This window comes from Choloepus didactylus, chromosome 7, assembly GCF_015220235.1.
Source record: "Choloepus didactylus isolate mChoDid1 chromosome 7, mChoDid1.pri, whole genome shotgun sequence".
NCBI lineage: Eukaryota > Metazoa > Chordata > Mammalia > Pilosa > Megalonychidae > Choloepus > Choloepus didactylus.
Genome location: NC_051313.1, coordinates 70,743,994 through 70,766,197, shown reverse-complemented (window position 1 = coordinate 70,766,197; position 22,204 = coordinate 70,743,994). Strand labels below are relative to the sequence as shown.

At 39.2% G+C, this 22,204-nt stretch overlaps 1 long non-coding RNA gene across 1 annotated transcript in view; it reads right to left on the bottom strand.

The window, feature by feature from the left end:
* The window catches only part of LOC119540082, a 185,500-nt gene that overhangs the window by 47,557 nt on the left and 115,739 nt on the right, over positions 1-22,204 (bottom strand). The gene's annotated exons all lie outside the window — the stretch shown is intronic.

Sequence of the window (22,204 nt, the reverse complement as noted above, 5' to 3'; positions counted from 1 at the left end):
TTACTTACAAAATCTTTCCAGGAAATTATCCAATGATGCAAACAAATTCAATAGTTACCAGTTTATGAAACCATCTGGAGTTGGTGGGGCTTGGACATAAACAGTTTTTCTTCCACACTGTCCTCCAAACCACTTCTTTTTGTTCTCCTTTCCACACCCCCAAGTGATAGCACAGGCAGATCCCATAGCTTTTCCAGTCACCTCCCGTTATTAAAATAGTCCCATTTACTGGTAGCAAGAAGATCACTCCAATCTAATGTCCTCTCACTCACTAACTGCTCTGGCTCTCTTGGGTAGGAAAAGGTAGGGAGGTTGAGGTGACAGGTGCTATTATTTCTGGCAGATACCCAGAGACTGGCTCTTCCTCTCACAGGACCGTTCTGTGGGACCTTCAGAGACCCACACCCTCCCAGGGTGCTATAATCTTCCGATGCTGTATTCTTCTAGGTCACAGGCTGCACTCTCTTGCTAGTTTCATCTGATTCTCCTTCACTCCTTCTCTGAATTATGTAAAAACGTTTAGCTAGGGTTGCCTCCCCTCATTGGGCAGTACTCTAGGAGATGGACTTTCTAGCCCAGCTACCTTTCATCGGATCCATCCACTCATGAGAACATTCAGCATCTGGAGTAATATGCTACCTCGAAGGCAGCCCTCTGTCCTCACTACCCTTTAGAGGTGGCTCCAACCAGGCCCTGAGGGGTAGGCTTCTCTAAGCAAGAGTTGGGCACAAGAATCTCAAAATCTTCGGACACAAAAAGAGGGTCTCCCAAAAGTTTGCAAGAGCATTCTTGTCCATCTCATCTCTTAGGCCCAGAGGGGGCTCACCTAGACATGACTTTTAGCCAGGCAGTGAGCTTCTGCCTACTTTCTTGTAGACAGTCTCTATGCTTGGTACTCCTATAGCTTCTTCTCATCGGTCTTGAGTGAAGGTGATAAGCAAGGTCCTTCCTACCAAACCTATACTTCTCTTCCAAGAAATTCTACCTGACCCATAACCTCCATCTCACCCCTTTTCTCATCAATACACTGGAGATGAGTGATTGGTCATAGAAAGCCATTTTACCATCTTGTAGGAAGTCCTACATGGATAATCTAGCACAACTCTTTAGAATGTTTGGGTGTTTGGCACCATTGTCTTCTGCTTTGGAGCCTCCGTCAGGACTATGGACTATGGGAAAGTCCCATGTAGTATCCTTCTACAACAGTTTAGGGATACAATATATTTTGGGTTATGAAAAAAAGCTTTTTACCAATTAATCCTTGATTTGTCAATACTTATAGCCAGAGTCATAATTCTGAACTAGAAAGTCTCTTCATTACACAGTAAGAACATGCTTCTGTCCTATTCTTTTGAAATGAAGTCTGCTCACCTGAGATTTCTGCATTCTGGGAAATCCACATCTCCATTTTCTCATTCATAATTTCTCTTAACAATTGTGTTTCCTGGATCACTTGATGAAAGGGCTCCATTACCACCCTAGTCTAATCCTAAGTGTTTATTCTGCAATCTCTGATGACACATTATATATAAGAAAAAATTACATGATACAACAAGAAGAATCGAGAGTCATTTCAGCAAGTAACTAACATGTCCTTAAACCCAACTTTGTGAGCAACATATGAGAAAGAAAACAAGTTGGGAGCTGAGGAATAGAGGCACCAGAAAAGAAAGGGTCAGGGTTTCCACTAGGCCCTGTGTAGTAGCTATGTATGGATTGAAAAACACACTGCCTCCTCAAATTTAAAAAAAAAAAAAAAAGTATATTATTGTACAACCAGACCCAGGGCACATGGTCAATCCAGTTTGGGGAAAAAGAGAATATAGGCTGCTGCCCTCTTTGGCATCATTTGGTGACTCCGGCCAGGGAGTGATGAGTAGTTATCTCAAGTCACTATTTCTCTTAGTCAAAATGAGTCTCACTCTTGGTTTGCCATACTGAATGATTCTAAAAGGCTCTGTCTAAACAGAATCTCAACTACTGCTCATTGAGGACACTATTTGTCCTTTGTAGTTATTCAATACCAAATCAATTTTGGTTCAAGACCAATGCTAATATTAGAAAAAAAAGTTTTCAAGTGTTTGTTTATTTTAAAAGAACAAAATCTACCCTTGGGAATAGTGTAAAGTGTAACCCTTCTTCCCACAGGGGTGTGGTGGGGGGTGTTACATGAGGCCAGGCCTGAGAGAGAAGACAAGGAATGATTTTTTCCCCATTTTCAGACTAGCCATCTGTGATTTAAAAATAAAAAGTGAAAAAAAAAAAAAAAACATTTTGGAGAATCTTTGGCTTCACTGTTGCCAATATCTTTGAGAGTTCACTTTCTGTTCAAACTCTGAAAGGGACATAATTATTTCCACATCTGACTAATATGTGCTTGTTTGTCAAGGGCCGTAGTCCCATAACCCATCTGGATGATGATCTTGGTCTGTATTGAAAGTCAAAAAATGAGGGCTGTTTTGGTCCTGGCTCCTATACTGACTGAGTCACTGTGTCCTTGGGCAAGTTATTTCCTCTCTCTGTACCTGCTTTTAAAAACAGAGATAATAGTGTTCCTGACCTCCTTACTTCAGTGGGGTGTCGTCAGCATTAACAAGCAATAGACCCACGTTTTTAAAGTAGAAATGAATAAAATTGCTAAATTTAAACTTATTATTTTCCTTCCCATAGACCTATTTTGTACATCCGAAAATTCCTAAATGGATAACAGTAGACAAGAAGGGCCCAGAGCATTCACAAAAACTAGGCTATAGTTAACTTTGTGGGATCAGACTCCACATCTTTGTAGTCTTTCCAGTTTCCTTATAAGAAGGACAAAGACCAGTGACACTGATTTATTTGGGGGGCCTTCTAAAAGAAATTAAGTTAATAAACAAATAAAAAAATCTTAGGATGAACTCTTGAGAAAATATTATTGCATGGTAGTAAAAACAACATGGAACTGAGAGCTGAAAAACAACATCCAAATTCTAACCTTGATCACTAACTTTTAAGTCAAGTTACTTGACCTCTCCTAAGTCTGAGTTTGCTAATCTGAGAAATGAGAGTGGATGATGATAATAGTTACTGGGTCTAGGATAATGAATTAGGGTAAAGATTCAAATGAAATAATATATGTAAATATTCTTTAAGATTCTAAAACACCATGCAAATACTAGGTTTTATTGCCACTGCTAAGCCAACCACCTATGTCTCCGGTCACCATGGCATCACCTCATTTGCTTCAAGAACAGTGGTTACACCAATTTTCTCTGGACATGAAAACAGTGCCCAGCATGTTCCACATAATTAGAGCTTCCACCCAGCCATTTTTCACTTTGACAGTTGAAAAAAAAAAAAAAAGGGAGTAGAAAGGGAGAGGGAAGGGCTGTGTTCCATGTTTAGGTCAGCCTTTGATTTGGATGTGAAATGAGAGCCTTGAGGCTGAGGTGATGCTGACTAGGCAGCTGAGCTGTCTTCTTCCAAGGAACCTTAAGTTCTACTTCCCTCAGGGTGTGCTGGCAGATTCTCAGACAGTCAATATTCCATACAATGGAGTTTGCAGTGTTGCTAACCTATGCAAGGGCTGACGGAAAGGTATAAGGAAGAAGGTTTTTCAACATTTTCAAACTTAGAAGGCAAGAAAGCCTTTTTCTAGAAGGTATCTAAGGTCTCTGATGCTCAAGTCAGTCTATAAATCAGCAAACTATAAAAAATTTGAGTAAACACATATAGTCTCCTTGAATCATTTGTCCTCTCTTTAAGACCCAACCATTCCAAGTCAGCTCAGAAAATAACCTGTATTTTCAATTTACAGGAGTGTGTCAGCCTTCCTGAATTTCTCTAGGCCATTCTCATAATTCTTTATTCTTTATGGTCCATTCCCCCCAATTGCACAGTTAATGATTTCTTTTCTTCTATCACTTTCTGTTATTCCATCAGGGCCTGCTTTACAACCAGATTGTAAAGTCCTTGAGTGCAAGAATAATGCTTCTGGCTTTTCATATCATTTTATAACTTAACTCCCTTTGAGACTCACACTTGTTGATGTAATCAGCTGTTCCAGAGCAGCTTATGGTGCAATTTTGCATTTGTTTTACTGGTCCTTCCATGACTGGAAGTCACAACATTTTCTTTCCTCCTTACTCTACTTTGTGTTTCCAGAAAACAAAGTAACATCCACAGACCAGGTACACAAATGCTGTCTGGGAAGTGAGCCTTGTGATGCTCTCCATATTTTTGGCTACATACTACAGAAAGACTAAAAGGGTACTCAGTGTAGGTAAAACTTTCAACAACCACTCCATAGTGAAGAAAAAAAAAAAAAGACTGGCAATAAGAACTAAAGGGGAGTGTGAAAAGAGAGACTCATTTCTCTAAGCAATACCAAGTGGTAACTGCATTATTTTAACTGTGGGGTTATCCTAAGAGCATACATAGAACAGAGGTCTTTTAAAAGCTTGGATTTTACTACCATGTTTTTATCCTACCAATTTGTACACCTGCCTTACACTCTTCAGAATAGAAAAGATCACCAGGTTCAAAGAACATTCAGTAGGAAGATGGAAAAAGACAAGCAGAAAAGAAGAAAAGATCAGATACTCTGACCTATGCATATCTTTTTGTGGTGGTTTGAATCTGTATGTGCCTCAGAAAAATGTTCTTAAATTTAATCCATTCCTGTGTATGTGACCCCATTGTAAATAGGACCTTTTGATGAGGCTGCTTCAGTTAAAGTGTGACTCACCTCATTCAGGATGGTCTTAATCATATTGCTGGAGTACTATAAACACAATGAATACAGAAAAAGAGAGAAAGCCACAGAAGCAAGAAACAGAAATCAATGAAACTTGGAAGAGAAGGGAGAAACCAGCAGACACAGACATGTGCCTTGTCATGAGGCAGAGGAGCAAAGGATTGCCAGCAGCCAGTCTTCAAGAAGAAAGCATTGCCTTGATGATACCTTGATTGGACATTTTCATGGCCTCAAAACTGTAAGCTAATAAATACCCAATTTTAAGCCAAATCATTTCATGGTATTTGCCTAGAGCAACCTAGGAAATGAAAACATTTCTCTTTTACTGACCCCAGGAAAATGGTTGTTGAAATACTGTAAGAAGCCAATAATTTCACACCCTTGGATAAATACAGTGACTTAACAAACAACTCATCTTTGTGTACAAGTTACTGAGACAAGGACTATCAGGCTGAACCCAGGGTCGAGGATTAATTTAAGATGAGGCTGAGGTAGACTGATTGCACTAATGACCCCAAATGTCCACAGCTTCCTGTATCCATGCCCTTTGTAATGTGCCTTTGCAGATCTTCTCTTTACTGGCTAAGGTATATTTTCCCACCTCTTATATCTTGGCTGGCTTTGAGACCTGAATGGACCAACAGAATGTCACAGAAGTGATGACATGCAAGTTCTGAGCCTAGGTTTCAAGAGGCCTTGCAGCATTACCTATCTTTCTTAGAACCCTTATACCACCATGAGAACAAGCCCAGGTTAGCCTGCTGGATGAGAAAACATATGTCCCAGTCATTCACATCACAGAACCACCATCCAGCCATGTGATTCCAGCCATGTGAATCAGACCCTCCTTGAACATCTTGTTCCTAACCAACCTAACAGCAGATGTAAGAAACATCAGGGAGCTTAGGAGAGCTTAGCAAAATCAGTTAAACAGGGACCCAAGCAGCAAAACCACCTAGCTGGCCCATAGACCCATGAGCAATAATAAATGCATATCGCTTTAAGCCACTGAATTTTGGGTTGTTTGTTATGCAGTGAAAGTTAACTGATACAAAGTCCTTCCATCAACAGTTTAGCCAGGCACTTTGCCTACTAGTAAAGGCACATACATAAATATGGAGATAGCCAGGAGCCTGAGCCAATCACTTTCAGAGTTCATACTCTTATTAGGACTATTTAGAATGCAGAGTGAGTTGTTCCAAAATAAGATTTAAAGGTCTAGGGGACATTCTAAATAATAATAATCTTAGAAGCTAATGTACATGAAATTTTTACTGCAACGCCATCATTGTTTCTAATTCCCACAAACAAGAGTTGTTAGTTTCCTGGTTTTATGGATAGAAACTGAGGCTACAAGAAGTTAGGTAGGTACCAATAACTGAGATGGAAACCCTGGTTTGCTCTGACTCATTGCCCAGGTTATGAATACTCCATGATGGTACCTCACTGGGGATGATGACATCAGCTCAGACAGCAACCAAGAATCAAGCTGCAAGGAAAATCCCCTACCACAGAGAAATGATGTTCCTGGGTAACTATCTAGGCTTATTCTAAGGAAAATGAAGCAAGGGGGCAGTTGGAGATAAGGCAGCTGCATAACACCTGTGAGACATAATTGCAGCTATAAACAAGCCCACCAAATCCTCCTTCCCTCCTGAGAACATTTGTCTCCATGGTGAAATAATACAAAACTGAGCAAGAGTCAGTCACAACTCAGGGGGAGAGAGGGCTCAGGGTCATAGAGGCTTAGCCTATTGCTCCCTGTGGACTCTGACTCATCAATCCAGGAAGAGTGAAGTGCTTGCTGGCTAACAGCTCTCCTGGTCATCTCCACAGGCAACAGGAGAGGGGGACAAAGCAGGCAGGAATCTCATGCCATTGTTAGGTTCCTGGATTTGATTTGGGGTGGTGTGTGGCATGTTGTGATATCCCTTCTAAGGTGAAGGGTAAGCTGTAGCATCTGGTCCCACCTGTAACCTAGTTGGCTTCTTTGGATTTTGGAGGCAACATATTCCTCATTTGGGTATGTAAGCCTGGCCCATTTACCCTGTGACCTGAAAAGCTGCTAGGTTTCTGTGGGGACCAGAACAAGAGGAGGCCCTAAAACAGGTCCAGGCTACCCTACAAGCTGCTTTGCCACTTGGGCCATATGATCCAGCAGGTTTAATGGTGCTGGAAGTTTCAGTATCAAATAGAAATGCTATTTGGGGGCCTTTGGCAGGCCCCAGGAAGAAAATAGCATCACAGACCTTTGGGAGTTTGGAACAAAGCCCTACCATTCTTTGCCAATAATATTCCACTTTTGACAAACAGCTTTTGGTCTGCTACTTAGGCCTTAGTAGAGCCCAAACACTTAACTATTGGCCACCAAGTTACCATGAGACTTGAGCTGTCCATCATGAACTGGTTATTGTCTAACCCACTAAGCTATAAAGCTGGGCAGCACTCTATCATAAACTGGAAGTGGTATATATGAGATTGGGCTCAAACAGGCCCTGAAGGCACAAGAAAATTACAGGAGGAAGTGGACCAAGTGTCCATGGCCCCCCTCCTGCCACATTACCTTCTCTTTCCCAACCCACAGCCATAGCCACTTGGGGAGTTCCTTACAATAAGTTGACTGAGGAGGAGAAAACACAGACCTGGTTTACAGATGATTCTATACCACCTGAAAGTAGACAGCTGCAGCACTATGGCCCCTTTTTGGGACATTCCTGAAGGACATTGTAAAGGAAAATCCTCCCAGTGGCAGAACTTTGAGCAGTGAACCTGGTTGTTTATTTTACCTGGAGGAAGAAATGGCCAGAGGTATGTTTATATACTGATTCATGGGCTGTAGCCAATGGTTTGGCTAGATGGAGGTCTGGAAGAAACATGATTGGAAAATTGGTGACAAAGCAGTCTAGGGAAGAGGTATGTGGATAGACTTTCCTGAATGGGCAAAAAACATGAGGATATTTGTGTCCCATGTGAATGCTCACCAGAGGGTGATTTCAGCAGAAGAAGATTTTAATAATCAAGTGGATAGGATGACCCATTCTGTGGATACCAGTTGGCCTCTTTCCCCAGCCATACTCTTGTCATTGTCCAATGGACACATGAACAAAGTGGCCATGGTAGTAGGGATGGAAGTTATGCATGGACTTCCACTCACCAAGAGCAACTCAATGACAGCCACTATTGAGTTCCCAGTCTGCCAGCAGCAGAGAATAATATTCATTTCCCAATGTGGCATCATTCCCTAAGGTAATCAGTCTGCTACATGGTAGCTGGTTGATTACATTGAACCACTTTCATCATGGAAGAGACAGTGTTTTGTTGTTACTGGATTAGACATGTACTCTTGATATGGATTTCCCTTCCCTGAATGCAATGCTTCTGGCAAAACTACCATTCATGGATTTAAAGAATGCCTTATCCACCATCATGGTATTTCACACAGCACTGCTTCTGATCAAGGAAAACACTTCACAGCAGATGAGTTACAGGAATGAGAATGTGTTCATGGAACTCACTGGTCTTACCATGTTCCCTATCATCTTGAAGCAACTGGATTGACAGAATGGTGGAATGGCCTTTTAAAGACTCAAATACAGCACCAACTGGTTAGCAATACCTTGTAGGGCTGGGGCAATGATCTCCAGGAGGCTGTATATGCTCTAAATCAGCATCCACTCTATGATGCTGCTTCTCTGTCAGCCAGGACTGATAGATCCAGGAATCCGGGGATGGAAATGGGAGGGGCACCACTCACTATTGCCCCTCGTGATCCACTAGAAAAATTTTTGCTTCCTGCCCCCATGACCTATAGCTCTGCTGGTCTACAAGTCTTAGTTCCAGAAGGAGGAGTCCTTCTACCAGGACACACAACAATGACTCCATTGAACTGGTAGTTAAGACTGCCACCCAGCCACTTTGGACTCTTGCCTCTAAATCAACAGGCAAATAAAGGAATCACTGTATTGGCTGGGGTGACTGATCCTGATTATCAAGGGGGACTAGAACTGCTACTACACAAAGGTGGTAAAGGTAAAGAAATGTTTGCCTGGAATACAGGAGCTACCTTAAGGTGTCTCAGTATTATCATGCTCTGTGATTAAAGTCAATGTAAAACTGCAACAACTCAATCCAGACCATTCCAGCACGAAGGTTTGGGTCACCCCACCAGGCAGAAAACCATGACCAGCTGAAGGGCTGTTGAAGGTAAAGGAAATATGGAATGGGAAGTGGAAGAAGGTAATTAATAAATACAAGCTATGTTCACATGATCAGTTGCAAAAACAAGGACTATAATGGTTATAAATATTTCTTCCTTGTTTTGTTATGAATATGTTTGTATATATACATATAGCAAATATCTTTGTTTCCCCCCCTATATTATCCCCTTATCATATAACATAGTTGTATTTAAGTTACAGGATCTCAAGTTTAAGAGTGAATATTACCCAGGTACTTGAATTCTCTTCTGGGGAGAGTTAGTGTGTTTCCAGTTACATTCAGGACAGTTGAATTATCTTAGGTGAAAATATGACTATTATTGTTTTTATTTAGTGATTGAGTATGGCTTAAGAAGATGCATATGGGTGCCAGGATGACAAAGGGTGGACTTTGTTAAGTTCTTGGGTCAACTTGGCTAGGTTATGGGGGTCCAGTTGTTTGGTCAAGCAAGCACTGACCTGATTGTTGCTGTGAGGATATTTGTGGATTAAATCATCAGTCATTTGATAGTATTTATGGCTGATTATATCTACAATCAACAAAGGAGACTGCCTTCAGCAATAAGAGAAAGTCTCATTCAATCATCTGAAAGCCTTAAAGGAAAACTGACTTTCTACCTCTACTACACCCAGCCAGCTTCTCATGGAGAATTCATCGAGACCTTCATCAGAGTTTCCCACCTTGTCTCAGGATTACTAATCCCATAGTCATGCAAGCTAATCCCTATAATAAATCTAATAATATTTACATATATATATCCTGTCAGTTCTGTTTCCCTGGAGAACCCTGACTAACATAGAAGGCATTATTCTAGGTCTTCTATTCCAACTCCTTTGATGTATGGAGCCCATCTAGGGTACTTTTCCAAGAATTATCTAACTTCCACATATTTCCAGTGATGAAAAACAGTCCAATTAATTCTTTGGATAATTTAATTTCCCAGTGCAACTGACACTTATTAAAGGTCTTCTCTACATATATGTGAGGCATGCCCAGTGATGGAGTTAGGTGATAGAACAGCCTACTCTTAGGAATTTGACAGGCCAACATTAGAACCATAATCTGTTTTCCTTTAGCTGCTAATCCCTGTTTCTTGGTTCTCTCCTGTAAGGTGTCAGAGTAAATTCAGTCCCTCCTCCTCTTAGCATACTCCTATCTTCTCATGTTTACATTTCCAGGGTAAATGGGTCCTCATATAGCATGGCTTAAAGTTTCTAAGACATTTTAGTAGTTATCCTCTGGATCTATCAAAGACTGATCTTCCTTCTAAAATCAGGAGCCAAGTATTGAATTAAACACACATGGATGCTGGAAGACCATGGTTCTCCCCATCTTAATAACTCCTAACTCCAACTGGAAGCCAGAAAGTGCAGTTTTAGCTTAAGGATGTATGTAATGTTCCCTGGGAAAAATACAATGTTAAGGTACTATCAATCAAATAAAAGAGTTGTAAGTCCTTTCTTTTTTTTCTTTTTCTTTTCTTTCTTTTCTTTTTTGAGTTCTTTGTTCTTTCCTTTTGACAGGAAGGGACAGTGGATTCTGATCAAGAAGAAAGAGGATGGAAGGTCCACTAGTGTTGGAAAATATCTTTCTGGGGATAGACTACATTTATTCAATATCAGTGTTGCCAGCATTAGAGAATCTGAAAATAATGCAGGATTTGTTGTTAGTACACCCATAATTGCTAATGACCAACATTCAGTCTCCCATGACTTGTTCTTTCTTTGCCTCTATAATTGCTCCTTCTCAATTGCGTCACTGGCTTCTCATGTTTACATACTTTAAATGTTAGTGTTCTCTGGTGTCTGACTTCCATACTCATCTTTTCTTACACTACAAGTTCTCTCATGACACTCCCATGGCTCCCACCAAATAAAAAGCTAACACTCTATTCCCTCTTAATTCGTATCTCCAGCTCTGATCTCTTTCCTTCGTCTCACACTATATTGTCCATTTCCTGATCCACTGTATTTCCTTTAGGCACATCAAATAATTAATTTTCCAAACCTGTGTCTCCTGCCATATTCCTTATCTTTGTTAATTGTGTTACCATCAACCTCATCAACAAGCCACCAAATCCTGTCTGTTCTATCAGAGTACTGCTTCCTAACTGCAGCCCTCTTCTACAGCCCCAGATGTTGCGACCAAAAAATAACTTGTTTCCCTGTCCCTGTCTCTTTCCTTTTTAGTCTATCTTCTACATTGCTCCCATAGTTATGCTCCTAGTATAAATTAATGAATATAGTAATACATTTGATCATATCAACTCTCTGCCCTATAACATTTTCTGGTACCTGTTATCTTCAGAAAATAGTCTAAAATCATCACATATCATAAATATCCTTTAGTATCTGTCTCCAACTGTATCTCTTCTACTTATACTTACTTAAAGACCATCCCATACACATGCAAACTCTGCTCCAGTGAACTTCTCACTTGACCTTTACCTGAAACGTACCCTGTATGCTGGTCTGTTTCCTTGGACGTCTGTTACCTTTTCAACCTGGCAAACTCTTATTCATCCTTCAAAATCCAATCCTAATGTTATCTCTTCTGGGAGACATTTTTGACTCAGACAGTTATTAATTTCTTCCTATGCACTGATGAATGTTTAAAAGTATTATGATATGTTAGACACCAGACATGCTAGACACTGGTCTGGGCGATGGGTATACCATGGATAGGAAGATAAAAAAAGTCTCTACTCCATGGAACATATAATACAGTGGGGAAGACAGAGACCGCATTCATAATTCAATTACGATGACTTATGAAAGAAGTTAACCTAAGGGTATCTGTAGTCTAGCCAATGCTGTCCAATAGAACTCTCTATATCTGTGAAATATTCTACATCTGTGCAGTCCAATATGAGAACCTCTAGCCACATAGGACATATGACCAGTGCAATTGAGGAACTAAAATTCTCATTTTATTTAATTTTAATCAATTCAAATTTAAATAGCCAGTTAGTGGCATCTATAGCACAATTCCATTTTAAGGAAGACTGTTCAGACGGAGATTTACTCTTGGATCTGAAGGATAAGTAGATATGAAGGGCAGGTAAAGAGGCAGAAAGAGTATTAGATTATGGCATTGTGAAGCCAGATTCACAAGTTCAATTTCCTCTATTAACCTCACACCTCCCTAAGATCTTGTGAACTTAAAGCAGTGCCTGGCATATAGTAAGTGCTCAACACACATTAGCTATTATTATTATAATTAAGTTTGTTCTGGTTCACAGGCTTCCTTGTAATCTTTCTTAAATCATTTTCCCATGTGTGTCTATTCAGCCCTCCACCAATTTCACAAAAGGTGGGAATTGTGTCCTGATTCTTTTCTATTCTGCTACAGTCTCTTAAAGAGTGTTGTGCAGGTAGGGTCACTCTCCATCTGAAATAATTCTATATTTTACGGATATTACAATTCAGTGAAGACATAAACAGCCAAGTGATGGTTATCCCAGCACACTGTGGTTCTGAGCCTTACAGCTCCCAGTATCAAAGAATGGAGTCAAGCTGACCTACTCTGAGAATTCTCAATTTGGTCCTTAAACTAAGTCTTAGTGCCTTAACCCCTCTATAGTCCTGTCTTCATCTGCAGTCACCTTCCAGTGAGGATTTTGTCTCTTGCATGAAGTATAATCCCAACCTGAAAACCCAGCTTCACATTGCCATCAACAAAAAGGTACCCCATCCCTTTTCTAGTCATACAATTTTACTTGCTCCAATATACTTTTTACTATGCCTCATGCAAAAAGTGTGAACAAAGGAATGCTAGCTTGGAATACATGTTTATCAACATGTACAGGTGTGCAGCTAAACAGTGAGAGGAGCTGTTTGTTAACATAAGATTGCAAACTCCCTGAGAGAATCTGGCAGAGCTGATAGTACAGGTGTCTTGAAACCTAAGCAGCTACACACCCCCCAACCATCACCTCTAAATCCAAAAGAAGCGCTTGAGTTTATTTTTAAATAGCAATAGTCATCTAGACACCTGTATAAAGTACAGGAAGGGACTATGGACAGGTAACTATGACATATAGGAAGAAACTGGAGTGCACATATTGAGAAAGGAGAACTTCCAACGAAGACTGAAGGTCTACAAAAATGAGGGAAACAGAAAATGACAAACAAGACCAAAGCAAGATTTCTTGCCCACTGCCAAGTCTGATGCTGCTAGTTTACAGTCAAGAGGAGTCTTCCCCCCCAAATTCTATTGAATGTGAAGTCCTAGTTTTCACATTCACTTCCCCGCAGCCTATGACGAATTGTTATTGCTGAAATTCCAGATAATTTCTCTGAATCTGCAGGTTGGCAACTTAATTGTACATGTCTTATATTACTCATTACAATTTTCATGTGCTTTGGGTTTATCTCCCCAAGGAGGATAGAAGGTTCACAGGGTGAAAAAAGTTGTCATATAACTACCCTGAATTCCCAATATCCTATGATGGAGGTAGAGGTCCTCAAAGAACACTTCATAAATATCTCTGATTTATTCAATAATAACATGCTAAAGTGGCAGGACCATTTGCCAATAGTGAGATGAAGAGAAGCAAGGGAACAAGAAGAGCAGAATGCAGGGTCTGTGCCCTAAATTTAAGAAACTAAGTTTTTCATGAGGTGACTCATACAACAGGAATGTCAGAACTGAGGAGCAGAAGTGAAGAAAATGTCTATTAAACACTTGAACTCAGATATTCTCTTATTATTGGCTGACATTACAATCTTCCTCTGCCAGTGTGTTAGGGGACAATTTCTTTGGGATAGAAACTTTCTAGTCTAGATGTCAAGAGAAAATCCACATAAAAGAATCATCCTCTTCAGAGGCTTCTGAAAATTACTAATCAGACAAATCACCTGATATATGGTCCCAGAATGTTAGAAATGGAAGGTGCCTCAGCCATTATCTGATTTCAGCCCCATTTTACAATTAAGTCTTAATGAGATGAAATGACTTGTTCAAAGCAATGTAGATAATTAGTGCCAGAGATGAATCTAGAACCCAAACTTTCTGAGTTTCAAGGCCACAGCTCTTTCCTCCTTATCAGTTTCATAGGAAGGAACAGAAATTACTAATAATTAGTCTGGTTTCCCAATCACTTGAATTCTTTCTCTAACCAGTCTGGATCCCAATCACTTAATTTTTTTCTCCCACCAAAACTGGGTCCCAATTTCCTCATCTGTGTGTCCTGCCCCTGCCCTAAAACCCCCAAACACAGAGTAAACTCTTCAGGCTGCTAAATTCAAACACAAAATTGTACAATCACATCAAATATTTATGATTTCCACTTCTTGTGCCCTCAAGAATGAACACCATTCCTTTTACTTATTCTTGGCCACTCCCTCTCCATCCCTCTCAGAGGCTATTCCAAATCTGGAGCCCTCTCCTCAGCTCCACATGCCTCACTCTCACTAATGGCCTTACCTCCTACTTCACAGAGGAAATAAATGCTTTCAAAGTGAACTTCCTCACCCTTCCATTTGCATCTACAAAGTTAAATTCATTTCCACTATACCTTCTTTCCTTCCATTTTCCTGTTCACTAGTTTAGGACCATGTTCTATCAACCACCCCCTTTCTGCTATATAACTAACTTCTCCGTTTTTGATGGCATCTTCTCTTCAGCACCTAAATATGCTCAAATTTTTCTATGTATCTTCAAGGAAATCTATCTCAACTCTTCTTTGTCCCTGTAGCTAAATTTCCTTCTCTTCACAACCTAATTTCTTTGGGAGAGGCTACACCTGATGTCTCTACTTTCTTGCTTCCCATTTTCCCTACAAAATATTGTGATTGATTCTTGCTATTACATCTTGAAACAGACTAGAAAAGGTCACCTATGACATCCTGAAGAGCAACGGTCATTTTTAGCCCCTATTTTACTTGATCTTTCTATAGCAATTACTCCTGTCTTAATGAGCCAGCTCCTCCTGTTCACATGACCCACTCTCTCCTATTTCTCCCCTCCTTACTCTGATCTTTCCTTACTAATATACTAACCAGCTGTTGTAATGCTTAATCCCTACCCACGTTAACATTTATTGAGCACTTTCCATGTGACAGACATCATACTAAGTGTTTCACATGCATTCTCTCCTTTTATGTTTAAACTCAGCATTAGGTGGGTAGGATTATAGGAAACCCTATTCTATAGATTGGAAAACTGAGACTAGAGAAATAAAGTCTTTTTTCCATGTTTACAAAAGTAATTGGTGATAGAAAAAGCAGTCACACCCAGGTAACGAATTACAGAGTTTATAGTCTTAAAGATTATTTTATCTATGTCTATGGCTTTAACCACTGTGTTGACCTAACACAACCCCGTATCAATTGGAGTGATATAATTGAATCACATGGTTGCAAACAATGGAAACTGGCTTTGAACTTTAGATGAAAAGAAATTTGTGACAAAGATATGAATTAATTCATTTAATTGAAGGGTAAGCTGAAGAATTGGGCTTAAAAAGAGACCTAGATGGATTGCAGCATGAGGGTTGCAGGTAATGAGGAACAGCCTTGCCAGGGCCCAGCCACTTGAATGAATTGGCTGCAACTTTAGGAATTTTGATCACTGCAATTATTCAAGAGGCCCCTGAAGAACAGAAATGAGACTGATCTCAGAATCAGGACTAATAAGTAGAAAATTTATCTTCAAAGAGTTGTTCTGAAACTTGGTCAAGATTGAAATTCCAGAGAGTGGGCATCATATTGCCCTGGCTAGGACACATGTCAACTCCAAGGGTAGGGAAGATAAGAGGAGCACCCATTGATTAGCAATGTAAACCTGTCTGTATCAAAGGGGGAAAGGTTCATGCCCCCAAAGCAAAACAAGAAACAATGAATAAGTGCATGCAAACTGACAAATGTCTACTACACTCCAAATCTTTAAGTTTAGCTCAGATTTTCCTCCTCAGCTCCAGACCCCAAAATTCAATGACTGCCCATCTCTAGTTAAAATCTTTTACACACTGTTAACTATTTGCTCCTCTTTAATTAGGTAGAGGTCTGCCTTACAGATACCTCTCCTGCTGCATTTCTTACTCTGGACTAAATATATGTGTCATTCTCTCTCTCCTTCATAAGACTGTGAGTTCCTCCATTGTATGGTATTCCTTCTTTATCTCCTAGCATGAAGCACAGTACTAATGCAGCTAGGTGCTCATTAAATTTGTTCTGCTGCCTGAAGAATGATACCAAAATTAAGGACTTGAAGGAGACAATAGTAATAAATGTTCATGTAAAAGAAGATCTGATGTTTTAGTTGGAAAGCAGGTGCAGTATGAGCCAAAAGTGTATTAAAGGGTTGTCAAAGAGTGAATTTATCTTAATTGCATTGATAAAAGGATGGTGTCCACAAAAGAAGAGTAGGTCTATTTTACATGGCATTGATCAGACTGCACCTGGAGTATTAATACTATTTCTAGTTACCACATTATAAGAGGAGACTGAAAAACTCGAAAGATTTGGAAACTGTATCAAATGAAAAAAGTTAACTGAACAGGGAATATTTATAACTGGAAAGAATTAAGAGGTTTGATCACTGCAATTATTCGAGGCTTATAGAGAACAGAAACAAGACTCATTGTTGTAACTACAGATAGCAGAATCAGGACTCATAGAGAAAAAAATCATCTTTAAAGAGTTTCTCACAAAGGAAATAACCCACTTCATGACATAATAACGCTATTATTGGAAATGCTCAGGTAGAATATATGTTAACACTCTTCAGGGTATTGTTAAAGGGATTCCTTCATTGCTTATTATGCTAAGTAAGACATCATAAACTCAAAGATCTTCAGGAACAAGGTAATAATTAATCTACATAAATGAAATACATTGGGTATAAGTCAATAGAAGTTGATGAGGATGTGAACTAGAGAGCATTTGCCTGCCTGAAGGTATCTGAATTCATACATCTTTATAGCACTATGAGAGTCAAGTAAAACAAATCTGAGAGCTAAATTCTGCCCTTGGACTGCCAATTTGTACTCCAGGGGCTAGACGGTTAAGACACAGTATCCAACTTGAAGACTGAATCCCAAATGGATGATATTTGCTAAAATAGATTGTCATTGAATTTCATATACATAGGGTTGTGAAGAAGATAACACTATTAAGAAATTTAGTGATAAAACAGAAACATTATTAGGACCACAAATAATGAAATTACTAAGGGTTCTAATGAAATTACTAAGGGTTTATGGATGTAAAGATACTGTGGGAAGCAAAATAATTGCCCTCAGAGATATCCATGCCCTAATCCCTGAAGCCTGTGAATATGCTGCCTTACATAGCAAAAAGGACTTTGTAGATGTGATTAAGGTTAAGGACCTTGAAATGGAGAGGTAGTCCTGGATTATCCAGTTAGGCCCAGTTTAATCAGGTGTCCTTAAAAGTGAATAAACTTTTCCAGCTGTGGTCAGTGAAAGGGCAAGGTGACTACAGAAGAAGGTTCAGAGAGATGCTGCATTGTCTTTGAAGCCAAGGAATATGGGTGCCTTTAGAAGCTACAAAAGGCAAGTAAACAGATTCTCCCTAGAGCCTCCAGAAAGAAATGCAGCCCTATCAACACCTTGCTTTTAGCCCAGTTAGACCCATGTGGGACTTCTGACCTACAGAATCATAAGATAAATGTTGTTGTATATCTGTTACAGAAGTAATAGTAAACTAACAAAGACACTTAAAGTTAAAAGAATAACACATGAAAACAGAGACTATTATCTTGTACAAATGCCTGGAAAACAAGATTTTGCATTATATTTAATACACTGATTTTATATCGATTTGATAGCTGTGACTGACATCATGAATTTGGTTGTCCAGAAAATGTCTTTGAAACAAACAAAAAAGAACATAAAATATGGCTTCTGCCCTCCAAAAGAACAAAGTTTTAGACAATAGAAGATCATTAGATAGAATCAAATCAAAGGCTAAATTATATTGTACGGAAAGAAGGGGTATGAATGTGATTATTACATGTATCAGGTTTTCCAGACTTAGCTAAATTTCAGAAATTCTGATCCACTGTGGATATAGTCATCAGAAAGGACTGTAAATGCTTCCACTTTAGACTAAAATTTATCTCCTGTTCTGGAAATGACATATCTTTTATCAGACAACAGGTCCTGCTTTTTGGCTCAAAAGCTGTGGTTATCATGACAATACAAAAGTGAGAGTAACAAAATGTAAATAGGGCTGGAGATGTCAGAAAGCTGTGTGTGTGAGAGAGAGAGAGGGAGAAGGAGAGAGAGGGAAAAGGAAGGAAGGAAGGGGAAAGAATAGAGCTTGTGGGCAAATTAAAAAATTAATATTATGGAATAGCAAAGACCTTGACTGAAACTTTTAGGAAACAGCTGTAAGTAGTTATAAATGGAAGAAGGAGATAAAATGAGCAAGAAGCACCTGGTACAGGTCAGCAAGGCAAGAAATAATAACTAAAAAATAATGCATGTGAATTTGCAGCAGATTTTCTTTTTTATTCATGAAATAGTGGTTCCCTGCTAGGCTGTGAGTCCTTGGGAGGAGACATGTGTCATTCACCTGTGTTACCTCATTACCTAGCACAGAACCTGCCCAAGGCAAGCACATGAGACACATTTGCAGGGGAAGGAAAGAACCGAAGTTTTGAAACAAGCTGGTTTGGATTTTTGATTAGAAGAGTGAATTTAAGCAGAATGGAAGCACAATGATGTGAATTTGTAATGGGAGAAACCAGTTGACACTATTGATTGAAGAGTCCCCAAAGAGGAGTTGAGCATCTCCAGTTGAGGTTTCCAACGTAATGGACAAAAAGGTGGCCGGGAGCCCAAAGCCAAGGGAAGACAGCACTGACAGAGCAGATGCTAAAGTCCAAAGATCACAGAGTATACATTAAGGAAGGCGTAAAGACCCAAACTTTGGAATTTTAGTGACATTTGGGAGTCTTTTGATCTCTAAAATCTAATTTTGGAGGACAGAGTTCAGTTAGATCAAGTCTATTAAGAAAGATAGTAGAGAACACGACAGTGTGTGCCTGTGGTGATACCATGGTCTTTCAGGACAAGTGACTCACTAATGGGGACCTCAGTGAGTACCAGTTGTTGTAACTGATAATGGATGAGGAGGAGATCAATAGTAAACAAACAAACAAAAACAGATTTCTGATTAGTAAACAAACAAACAAACAAAAACAGATTTCTGATTCGGAGATGTCCAGATGACCACCAACGCTGAGTAATTATTACTGAACTAGAGATCTAAACTCAAGAACTGGAGATGCAGTGGAATCACAAACCAAATAGTTCTTGGCCAGTAATTCACTAAAAATGAGTCTTCTAATATGAGTCCATCTTTATTTCACATTAAGAAGATACAAATAGATCATTGAACTAAAAACAGGAGAATGATTAAGGCCATTGCAAGTGCTTTTACAGTTTCAAATGAACAAATCTGGAGAAAGAAAAGCTTAATATAAATGAAAATGCTTCAATTGACAAAAAATGAAAAAAAGATATGGGCTCAGAGTCAGAGAGTTTCCTTGAATTAATCTAAATTTATGCAGTTAGAATGCTTTCAAAAGTGCCATCCTACTCAACCTTATATTATGATTCTTTTTTTAATGGGAAATTCACATTTGATTAAAAAGATGGAACATAGCATTCTCAGTTTAAATATTTCCCAGAGAGGTTTGTCATTCGCTGGATCATATGCTTAATGTAAGTTCAAAACACAGATTTCAGACAATTTATTTCCAATAAGGAAGACTAATTTATATGAATCAATGCAAAACCTAATAATGACAACTTCCCTTTGGAGCAACCTGTAAGGGATTATTCAGTAAACATTTATTAAGCATTTTCAATTTGTGAAACACCATCTTGGAAACTGAAAAAATATACAAAGATGTTTATGATATGGCTCTTCCTTTTAAGAAGTTTAAAGGCTAATAAGGGAGATGAGCACACAAATACCTTATTGTGTTTTTTTATTATAGTAAATGTCAAAAGAAATACGAAAAATTATCTTTGTGAATTTGGAGAAGGATGCTAAGATCAGGGCATGTTGTAGGAATTGGCATTTGGATAAACTAAAAAAGGTAAAATATCTACAAATAGAGATGAAGTGGGGTGCACAAGAAGAAGAAGCACCAGAAAAGCAAAGATAACGTAGACAAAATTATGGAGCATATTCATGAACTAGCAGGTAGGCCAGTTTGTTTGAATCATATAATACCCAAATGTACAAAATGGGGAAATGAGGCTTAAAATACCAAATCATGGAGAGTCTTGAATGCTAGGAGTTATTGAAGGTGTTTTAGAAAGAAATATGGTAAGAGTTATGCTTTACCAAGATAAGTTAGGAATTACTGTATAGAATGGAATGTGGAAACAAGGTAAATAGTAGGGAAGCTAATGAGATGGTTCAGGAGAGCTAACAAGGGTCTAAATTCTCAAGATCTTCAAGTCCTACATGTGTAATGTCTTTTGATGCTGTGTATTGATGGGACACTGCCCTTTCCCTGTATACCATGCTCTACCTCCCTGGCTGGACTTTTCCCATGATTTACTGTGAGATCTGTCCCCCTAAGCCTGGTGTTCAGTGGGAAAGTCTAATTCAAGGTCCCAACTCTTCTTCACCTTTCTGCTGTAGTTAACATAGCCATGGCTGACAATATATCAAAAGAGTCCTAGACAGAAGTGTAAGCAGTATTTTTATAAAAGAGGAAAAAACCAGTGAAAGGGGAACAACAACCAGTGAAAGAGGCATAGAAGGAATGCTCCAAGAAGTAAGAACAAACCAGGATGGTGCAATGTCACAGAATCTATAAAGTGGTGTTTTAAGAACAGAGCATTCAACACCATCTCTTTCTGTAGAAATGAATAAAAAGGCTGTGGTGTTTGGGAATAACCATATCTTGTACATACTACAACTATTCTAATAGTTACACTGCAATGCAAATGTTCCCCAAAGGTATGGATTGGGAACTTACTCAAAACCTACCATAGTCCCTGACATATGAAAGTAACCCAATGATTGTTTCTTAAATAAGTTAATGAATGAATGAATGAATAGGTAGTTGCTCATTGTCACCTTCAAAAGAAAATATTGTTGATTATGAGGTGACGGAGGAGATTAAAGAGTAAGTGGTAAGGAATTAGAAGTAATGAATGAAAGCTGAATGTTCTGAGAGGAAATAACATAAGGTAACATCACAAAAAGTTAGGAGGGGTTTTTGTGTCAGTGGTGGTTAACGTTGCTATTTGCTTTTGCCACCTTTTTTTTTTTTTTTTTAAATGTAAAGGAGACTTATGTCCCTGAATAGTATGTGGAGAAAGGACAATTAAAGGATGATAAAATCCAAGAGAGAAATAAAACATGGTTTATGGAAAACAAATGTCCAGAGAAGATCAGAAGACCTGGGATGGAGGAAGCAAGTCCCTGGAAAAGAAGTAATACTTCCTATACTAAGAGAGGAAGAAAGGCAACATACTGTGATAGTAAGAATTGAAAGATCTTTGGAACAGAAATCTTGAGCTGGATACAGAGAAATTCTGAACTAAAAAATTATGTTGGTCTTGACCTCTCATGAAAGAAGAGAATAGGAGACTGTACAGAGAGTTGAGCTCTGGTGATTAAGAAGAATGGAAAAGTTTAGGAAGTGCTGCCTTGGAAATACATGTAAGAGAAATAATACAGAGTTATTAGCCATGAAGGTCCCAGGAAATGGCAGAGGGCTTTGTGAATTGTAGAGGGCTCAATCAGTGTGCCTTGTAACTGCCTCCATGTATCATCTTAGGAATATTGACAGAGTGAAAAACTTCATATTACCAGGTGTATTAGTTAGGGTTCTCCTTGGAAACAGAATCAATGAGAGATGTCTCTTATTATCAAATTGTAAAAGTGACTCACGCAACTGCGGGAGCGCACGAGTCCAAATTCTGCAGAGCCGTCAACAAGCTGTCAACTCCAAGGAAGACGTCCGACGAACTCCTCGGGAAACGAACCGACAACTTTGACGAACTCCTCAGGAAACGAACCGGCAACTTTGAAGAACTCAGGAAACGAACCGACAACTTTGACGAACTCCTCAGGAAACGAACTGGCAACTTCGACGAGCTCCCCAGGAAAAGCTTCACTGAGCAGCTGAAGAAGAAGTGAAGGTTCTCTAACTGTCCGGCTTATAAGCTTCCAACTGATCACCCGGACCAAATCCAGCCAATTGCATTCTCTCACTGTGGAAGCACGCCCCTTGATGAATCATCAGTCAGCT